Source organism: Aethalodelphis obliquidens, unplaced genomic scaffold (assembly GCF_003676395.1).
Source record: "Aethalodelphis obliquidens isolate GAN/ISIS:26980383/991018 unplaced genomic scaffold, ASM367639v1 scaffold89, whole genome shotgun sequence".
Taxonomy (NCBI): domain Eukaryota; kingdom Metazoa; phylum Chordata; class Mammalia; order Artiodactyla; family Delphinidae; genus Aethalodelphis; species Aethalodelphis obliquidens.
Window position 1 is genome coordinate 4517727 of NW_020838033.1, and position 7320 is coordinate 4525046.

Here is a 7320-nt window from a genome sequence, read left to right on the forward strand (position 1 = left end):
GGCGGGGGGCGGGGGGCGGGAGGCGGGGGCCGGCGGGGGCCGGCGGCGGCGGCGGCGGCGGCGGCGGCGGCGTCTAGGCGGCCTGCAGGGAGCAGCCGAGAGCCGGGCGGGCGCGCAGAGCCCGAGCCCCAGCCAGAGTGGGGCGGGGGAGGGAGGAGCTAAGAGCGGCCGCCGCCTCTGCCGGAGGAGCCGCGGGGCCGCCACACTCGCCCCCCGCCCCCCCGTGCTCACTCGCACTCACACCCGGGCGCAGGAGGCGGGCGGCCCGGGCCCCACCGGCCCCCCATGGACGCCCCCGGCACGGGGCGCTGAGACCCCCGCGTCGCTGCCCAACCCGGTCCAGCGCGCCACGCCGAGGTAAGGGGGAGGGAGCGAGGGGGCATTAATATGCAAATGCATCGCGATTGATTATGCAAAGCCGCGGGGCTCTCTGGCCAGCTCCCAGGTGGGCTGGGGGCGCCCGAGGGGTACCCGCTGCCAGCCTCAGCTTTCCTGGACGCCCCGGTGACCCTGTCACTGGCCGGGAGCTTGCAACTTACGCCCTGGGGAAGAGAGGCGTTGCTGGGAGGTCGGTGGGCCCCGGGGTTCGCCGGCGGAGATGGCGTCCGGGCCTCCCCTTCGAGGGCCCGCCCGGCCTCTGTCCGGCCCGTCCGCTGCGCATTCCCGGGCCCGGCCCCGCTGCCGGCCGCCGGAGCTCCCCCGCCCGCCGCGCCGTGGTTTGTTTACGGTGCGCCGGAGGCCTGCCCCACCAGCTCCCACCCCTAGCCTCCCAGGCCGAGGCCGAGTGGCCTTTGCAAAGCTGCCTCCAGCTGCGGAGGGCGGTAGGAGTGGGGTGGGGGGTGGGCTTGCACTGGCCCCGGGAGGAGGAAGTCCCCCCCCTTCACCCGCCTCCCCAATTGAACATGGCTCTCTGGTTGCAACACTCCTAATTGCAAAAACGCGACTGGTTGGGGGGGGTGTGTGTGTGCGGGGCGGGGGGGTGTATCTGAGGGTTCCTAGATGATTAAGGGAGTTGCAAGCTAGGGCGGTTAGGGAAGAGAGGGAGGAATGGACCCGTGTTGTGTGTGCCACCCGTTTCCCTCCCCTTGCAACGTGTCTCTGGTGCCCCTTCTCTGCCTGGGGCCTTCCCTAGTCCAGTGTGAAGGAAAAGCCTGCGGGGTGGGGGATGATAGGGGCAATGGAGAGAGCCACGCGTTTCCAGGGGTGGAGGTTGCAGAAGGAAAGTCAGTGAGATGGGAGCCCACCTCTCAGTGCTGGCTCTGGCCCCAGGAGGGGGAAGGGATGAAGGGGGCTGTTGTCCAAGATGAGGGGGGAAGCAAACGTGACATGCAGACACACAGATGTGCCCACATAGACAGCCACATGCACACCCGGGGACACCCAGGCGGATTCAAGGACAGGAGCTGCTGGACACACCCACATGGGGACAAGGGAAGAGGCTGGCTGCCACTGCACAGGGGAGCTCAGAGGGGTGAGACACACCCACAGGAGACCAAGAGCAGGGAGACCAACCCATGCACATACCCATGCACAGGGTCACATGGAGATGCTGTCACACACAACAAGGAGGAGTCGCTGTCACCCACACAGAAAAAGTCACTATCGCACGCTTGCATGAACACAGAGCAATTGCACACAGCCGTACATTACAAAAGACCCTGTCACTCACAGGCACACACGTGCTCGCATGAGCCCAGTCACACAGGCATCATCTCCTTGCCGTATCAGTCGCTGTCACTCAGTCAAACGCAAATGCAGTTACACATCAACACACGGATACACAACTTAGCAACAAGTATTTTCCTGGACTCTTACTGTGGCTCTCTGAGGTTCTGTATACCACAAAACCCCTGCTCCCATAATGGTGTAAGGCATGCATTCACGATAACATTTTCCACCTCTTTCGCTTGTCATCCCCCCCCTCCCCCAGATGGTGAGCTCCTTGAGACCTGGGAGAATCTCTGGAATTGCTCTGGATCCCACCCAGAGCCTAGCATAGGAAGTGCTCTGTAAATACTTGTTAATTGATTGACTGTGGGAACTCTGGACACAGGTACACTCATTTGCACACAGTCCCAGGGCCTCAGGTGCAGAAGGCACTTACAAGGCTCCGGCCCACACAGTCACAGGTCTACAACTCTGGATGCGCACGGTGTAGCTGTGCAGTCAGGCACACCCCTAGATGGACATACAGTCATAGACTTTTCTCCTCAAGCTTCCTCCTCTCTTCTTTTTTGACGTTCTTTTTTTTTGAGGGACAGAGAAATTAGAGCAAAGAGAGTAGGGGGTAGGGGAGTTCTAGAGGGCCGAGTCATGGACCTGAAGCAGTGCTCAGTGACTTCAGGAGCTGAGATGATCCTGGTTGCTGGGGGGAGGGGGGTCTTGGGGAAACCTGGCTCCTAGGAAGCAGCCTCTATCCCCACCCCAAAAGCAAATAAGGAACCTAGCCGCCCCTGCTGGGGTTGTTTGAGCCATTCCTGGGGATGCTCACGGGCCCCCAGCTGAGTTCCTGCCTCCCACCGTGAGTCTGGCCCCTTTACCCACCTCTGCCCTCCTGTCTAAACTTGGAAGCCTGCCGTAGGAGGCAGTATGTTGGTGAGTGTCTGGGTGAGTGATGTGTATTTTTGACTTGGAATTTCGCTCCAACGCTGTCTCCGCTGTGTCTCCTCCCTCCTCGCTTCTCTGCTAGTCTGTAACTCTCACCTGTCCCTGACCCCGTCGACCCCTGTTCTGGTCTCCGTTTCTGCCGCAGCCTCCTTGCTCAGAGCTGGGAACTGGTGGTGAGGTTCTTCATTCTTCTCCAGTTGTTCATACTCAAACCCCGCCCCTCGGCCCGCCTGCCCTGCCTCTGGGGTCAGCGGGAGGTTGGGGTGGGGGGCAGGGGGCTCAGCTGGCTGCTCAGGACATCCTGCGCTTCCTCAGTACTGCAGCTGCGGCCAGCGAGTTTGGGGGGCTGGGAGTGGGGGGGAGAAGGAAAGGGGGTCGGCCACTGCCCATGCTGATCTCTCAGGCTGGCAGGCTCAGCCAGGGGACACCAGCTGGGTGGAAGGCCTGGGTGTGCAGGCCATGGCTAGCCAGCTCCCAAACAGGCCGGAGAGGGGGCTCCCTCCACACTGACCCGCTGGAAGATAATTGCCCCCGGGGGCGGTGGCAGGAGTTGGCAGGACCCGGCTGAGCTGGGTCTTTGGCAGGACTCACAGTGGCCTTTCTCCACACCCCTGGCAGCTGAGACCCACCTCCGAGATGCCCAACAGCTGTGTCTGCTTTGCCCAGCCTCAGAGCCTGGTTCTGAGGGTACAGCTGCCCAGACTTCGTGAGGCCCTCTCCCATGCGCTGGCCCTCCAGCCCAGAGTGGCAAGTCTTCCGGAGAGGGAGTTTGAGCAGGGGACATCTACCATTTCTGGCCATGCTCCCCTCTAGCTGTGGCCCCAGACCATGGATGAGGAGACACTGGTAGGGATTCTACCATAGAGAATCCATGGCTGCTACTGAAAGGGAAACTGAGGCTGGGTCACAGGGAACACATAGCTGGATGAAAGAACAAGATATTGTTCCTCTAGCAGGTGATATGCTGTAATGGTTAGAAACAGGGATATATATATATATATATATATAGGAACTGGATCGCCTGGGTTTGAATCCCAGCCCTGCCACTTGTGGGCTGTATACTCCTGGGCAAGCGATTTAACCTCTCACTTGCCTTGTCTGTGAATTGAGGAGGATAATACCTACCTCATTCAGCTTTTTGAGGATTAGAGGAGTCAGAATACATAAAATGCTTTAACAAGTGCCTGGTGCCTAACAAGCACTGTATGTGTTAGCTGTTACAACGAGGAAGTCTGTAGGTCACTTCTTGGAGAAGCTCGGTGGAGAATTGGATCTCCTAGACATCACAGGAATGGGATGGGGATGGGGGTGGTAGGGATAGTGGGTCGCTAATCTCCAGCCTCCTCAGCCTCCACGTCCCCTCTCTCTCCCGCATGAGTTTGTGCAGGCTGGAGCCCCTCTGCCTTGCCCTCCTCTGATCACCTTTTAGCTGCTTCTTAAATGGAGCTCTTGACATCTCAGCCTGGACACACCTCCCCAGTTAGGGGCAAATGCATGAATGTTTGGGCATCACTGCATCTCTGGTTAGGACAAGTCTGAGCACTGGGAATGGGGGAGAGAAAAAACAAGGAAAGCAGGCTCTCTCCATACCCCCGCTCCTTTCTTATGAGTAGAGTACGGCACCCTTCCTCTCTCCTGGGGACCCAGCATCTCAGCTACCTGCCATTGATCAATCAACCAGGACCCAGCCCGGGCTGACAGATTCCCCACCCCTGCATGGAGGGGGCATTAGTGTGGAGGACGGCAGCAGTGAATAAGGAGGGTGTTAGGCGTGGCACCTCGAGACCCAGGGTCTGTCCTGGGTTGCCACCTTTCCTCTGCATCTGGTGATAAGACTCCTCTCTCCCCCCAAATCCCTTTTATGCAGCTCCCCCAGGACAGTGGTGGGGATATGCCTCGTGGTGGGCCACTGGGGAGCCTCTGGAGTAGGGAGCTCATCTCAACCCTGGTTCTCATGGCTCTAAAGGTGCTTGGGGGACTTTTGTGCCTCTTGGGGAGGGAGGCGAGCGTGACCATGGCGGGAAGAGCGCGGGCTGGGAGTTGGAGGCTGGGTTTTCACCATTTGCCAGTTTCTGACTCTGGGCCTAGGTTTTCATAATCTGGAGACAATGATGCCCACCTCATGCAGAGTGAGGGTAAATAACATAACGTGGGGTGACACCTGTGGTCAGTCGGTATTGCATCCTGGCACTGGCACGGCAAACAACGCCTGTGGATTCTCCTCTCTTCCCAAGGCCTGGAACGCTCCAGGGTGCGGATACACACGCTGCTTGGAACCAGAGACAGTTCTCCGTCTCTCACAGAGGCATCTGGGGCTGCTGGAGGGAGGGGAGCATGTGGTTTTCAGGCATATGGTGTCGCCTGCCTTCCTGGCAGGCCAGGGCTGGGGCACCAAAGGGGACCTCCCGCTTGCATGCCATTGTGTGAGGTGGTCCAGAGGGAGGGGTCAGAAGTTCTCTGGGTAGACAAGGGGAGCAAGATGGAACTTATTGGTGCCCAGAAAATGCTATCCTTGGTCCCCTGCTTTGGAGGTGGGCACCCAGCACTGGGGACTGGGGTTAAAGGTTAGGGCCAAAGGCACAGCCACACCTCCAGCAGTGGCAGAGCAGCGTGATTGGCCCCAGCCCCCAGCCCTCTTCCTCCTCTCTTACTCTTGTAAGGAAGAGATGAGCTCTTGGCTCCTAGAGCCTTAGCTGCCTGTTTCATTTTCTCTTTTACCCAGGCGCGTGGGGCGTGGGCGAGGGAAGGGGAATGGGACCTGAGGCTTTGGTGGCTATCAGCGTCTTTGTACACATCAGTGAGTGGGTGTGTTGTGCATGCAATCCATGTATGCGTGTTTTGGGCATGTGTGGGCTGGGGAGGGCTCTGAATATCTGCTGGAATGGGGTACCCAGAGCCCGAGGCTCTGCGCATGCGGCGTGAGTGTGTGTGTCTGCACGTGTCCGTGTGTGTGCGGGAGACTCAGCTGCATTTACTTGCTCGCTCTCGCCTGCTCTCTCTCCCTCGTATGCGCTCCCCTCCCTCCCTTCTCCCTTCTCCCTCTCTCCCTCTCTCCCTCCCTCCCTCCCTCCCTCCCTCCCTCTCTCTCTCTCTCTCTCTCCCCCCCTCTCTCTCTCTCTCTCTCTGTGTCTCTCTCTCTCTGTCTCTCTGTCTCTCTCTCTCCCCCTCTCCCTCTCTCTCTCTCTCTCTCTGTGTCTCTCTCTCTCTGTCTCTGTCTCTGTCTCTGTCTCTCTCTCTCTCTCTCTCTCTCTCTCTCTCTCTCACACACACACACACACACACACACACACACAATTTTCAATCTCTCTGTCTCTCCCCATTCCCTCCCTCCCTCTCCTGGCTTCTCTCTCCCCGCTTCTCTCTTCGTCCCTCTCCCCCACCTCCCCTCCTCGGCCAGTTCTGCTTGGGTGGGGGCTATCTCCCGCCTCTCTGGGGTGCCTGGGAGAACATCCCTGCTTTTCTTTTCCCGTCCACCATTCCCTTCCCTCCTGGGCGTGCTCCCCAGGGCTTGCAGACTCCTCTCTGCAGCCTCCTCCTTGGAAGAGGGGAGTGGGGAAGGGAGGACCCCAAGCCCTGTGCCCCTGATGCCATCTGCACTGAGCGCCTTGGCCCTGTGACATTCATGCCTCCAGCCTTCAGCTGCCCCACCTCCCAGCTCCGATTACCCGCTGGCTGCTGGGGGGAGGGCAGGGAGAGTGTGCCCAGCTTGTGGGTGCTCCTAACTCTGCCTTCTTGGTATTTGGATCTCCCCCTCCATTTCTGGGGGGAACTGGGGCCGGGGGCACGAAGTTCTGTGGGTTGACAGGGAAGGGGCTGAGCTCTTGAGCATGGATGTGGGCACAACCATCGTCAGTATGCGTGGGGGGGATGGAGGTGAGCCCTAGACTTGGGCGCCCACCTTAATGCCTGACTGGAGCTGGCCTGGGGTGGGAGGAGGGACAGGAGAGCAGCAGGTGGGTGAGGTTATGGTGGGGTTGGGCGGGAAGCACAGTCTTTGATGTTAATACTGGGCATCTGGCCCAAGTCAAGGCTACTGTTTATGTCTTTCTGTCTGTGCCTGCAGGGGGGAATTTCCTGTTATATTCTTTTGGAGGAGAGGATCCTTTTGTTTAAGTAACCTATCTCCCCCTTATATTATATCCCCCAACCCCATCTCCCATTCTCTAGCCTCCAAGGCCCCACAGTGGCTAGGAGATCAGACTTAAGGGTCACTGCCCTTACGCTCCAGAATCCATCTCATGGGGGCCCAGCGAGAGCCCACCAAAGAGGCTGCCTCAGCCCCTGCCCACCCACGCCCCCCCCCGCCGCGCTTGCCAAGCTGGTGCCTCTGTCTGTGTACTCCTCTGCCATGTCACACCTGCCAAATAGTACCTCCCTTCCCGCCTTCACTCCTCCTCTCTCTGCTGGCACTAGGATAACAGCAGGTTGGGTGGGGCAGTCCCCTTCAGTCCATACCTGAGAATAGAACGGGGGGATCTGGGAGAGGAGGAAGAGGTCCCAGCCCTGAGAGGCATCTACTCCTCAACCTGCGTGCCTGTGTTGCTGCCGCAGCCTCCACCATCTCCAGACTCCCGGGGCTGTTGGTGTTTGTGGCTGTCCATGGGAGCCCACGCTGGCACAGGCAGCAGTGTCTGCACACAGATGCCTGTGTTTGCCTGTGCATGCCCGTGTGTGTGTGTGTGTGTGTGTGTGTGTGTGTGTGTGTGTGTGTGT

General features: G+C 59.4%; 2 protein-coding genes across 10 annotated transcripts in view; one reads left to right on the top strand and one right to left on the bottom strand.

The window, feature by feature from the left end:
- MED24 (mediator complex subunit 24) overlaps positions 1–7205 on the bottom strand; it is a 39385-nt gene extending 32180 nt beyond the window's left edge. For 3 of the 9 annotated variants that reach the window (XM_027094492.1, XM_027094495.1, XM_027094493.1), the window contains exon 1: positions 7063–7202. The gene's annotated coding sequence lies outside the window, so the exon portion shown is untranslated. Of the gene's footprint in view, positions 1–539; positions 643–7062 lie in introns of those variants that run through there. The other 6 variants (XM_027094494.1, XM_027094496.1, XR_003430315.1 and 3 more) reach the window with 5 other exon arrangements.
- Positions 85–7320, top strand: part of THRA (thyroid hormone receptor alpha) — a 23619-nt gene continuing 16383 nt past the window's right edge. The window contains exon 1 of the mRNA XM_027094501.1: positions 85–357. The gene's annotated coding sequence lies outside the window, so the exon portion shown is untranslated. The remainder of the gene's footprint in view (positions 358–7320) is intronic.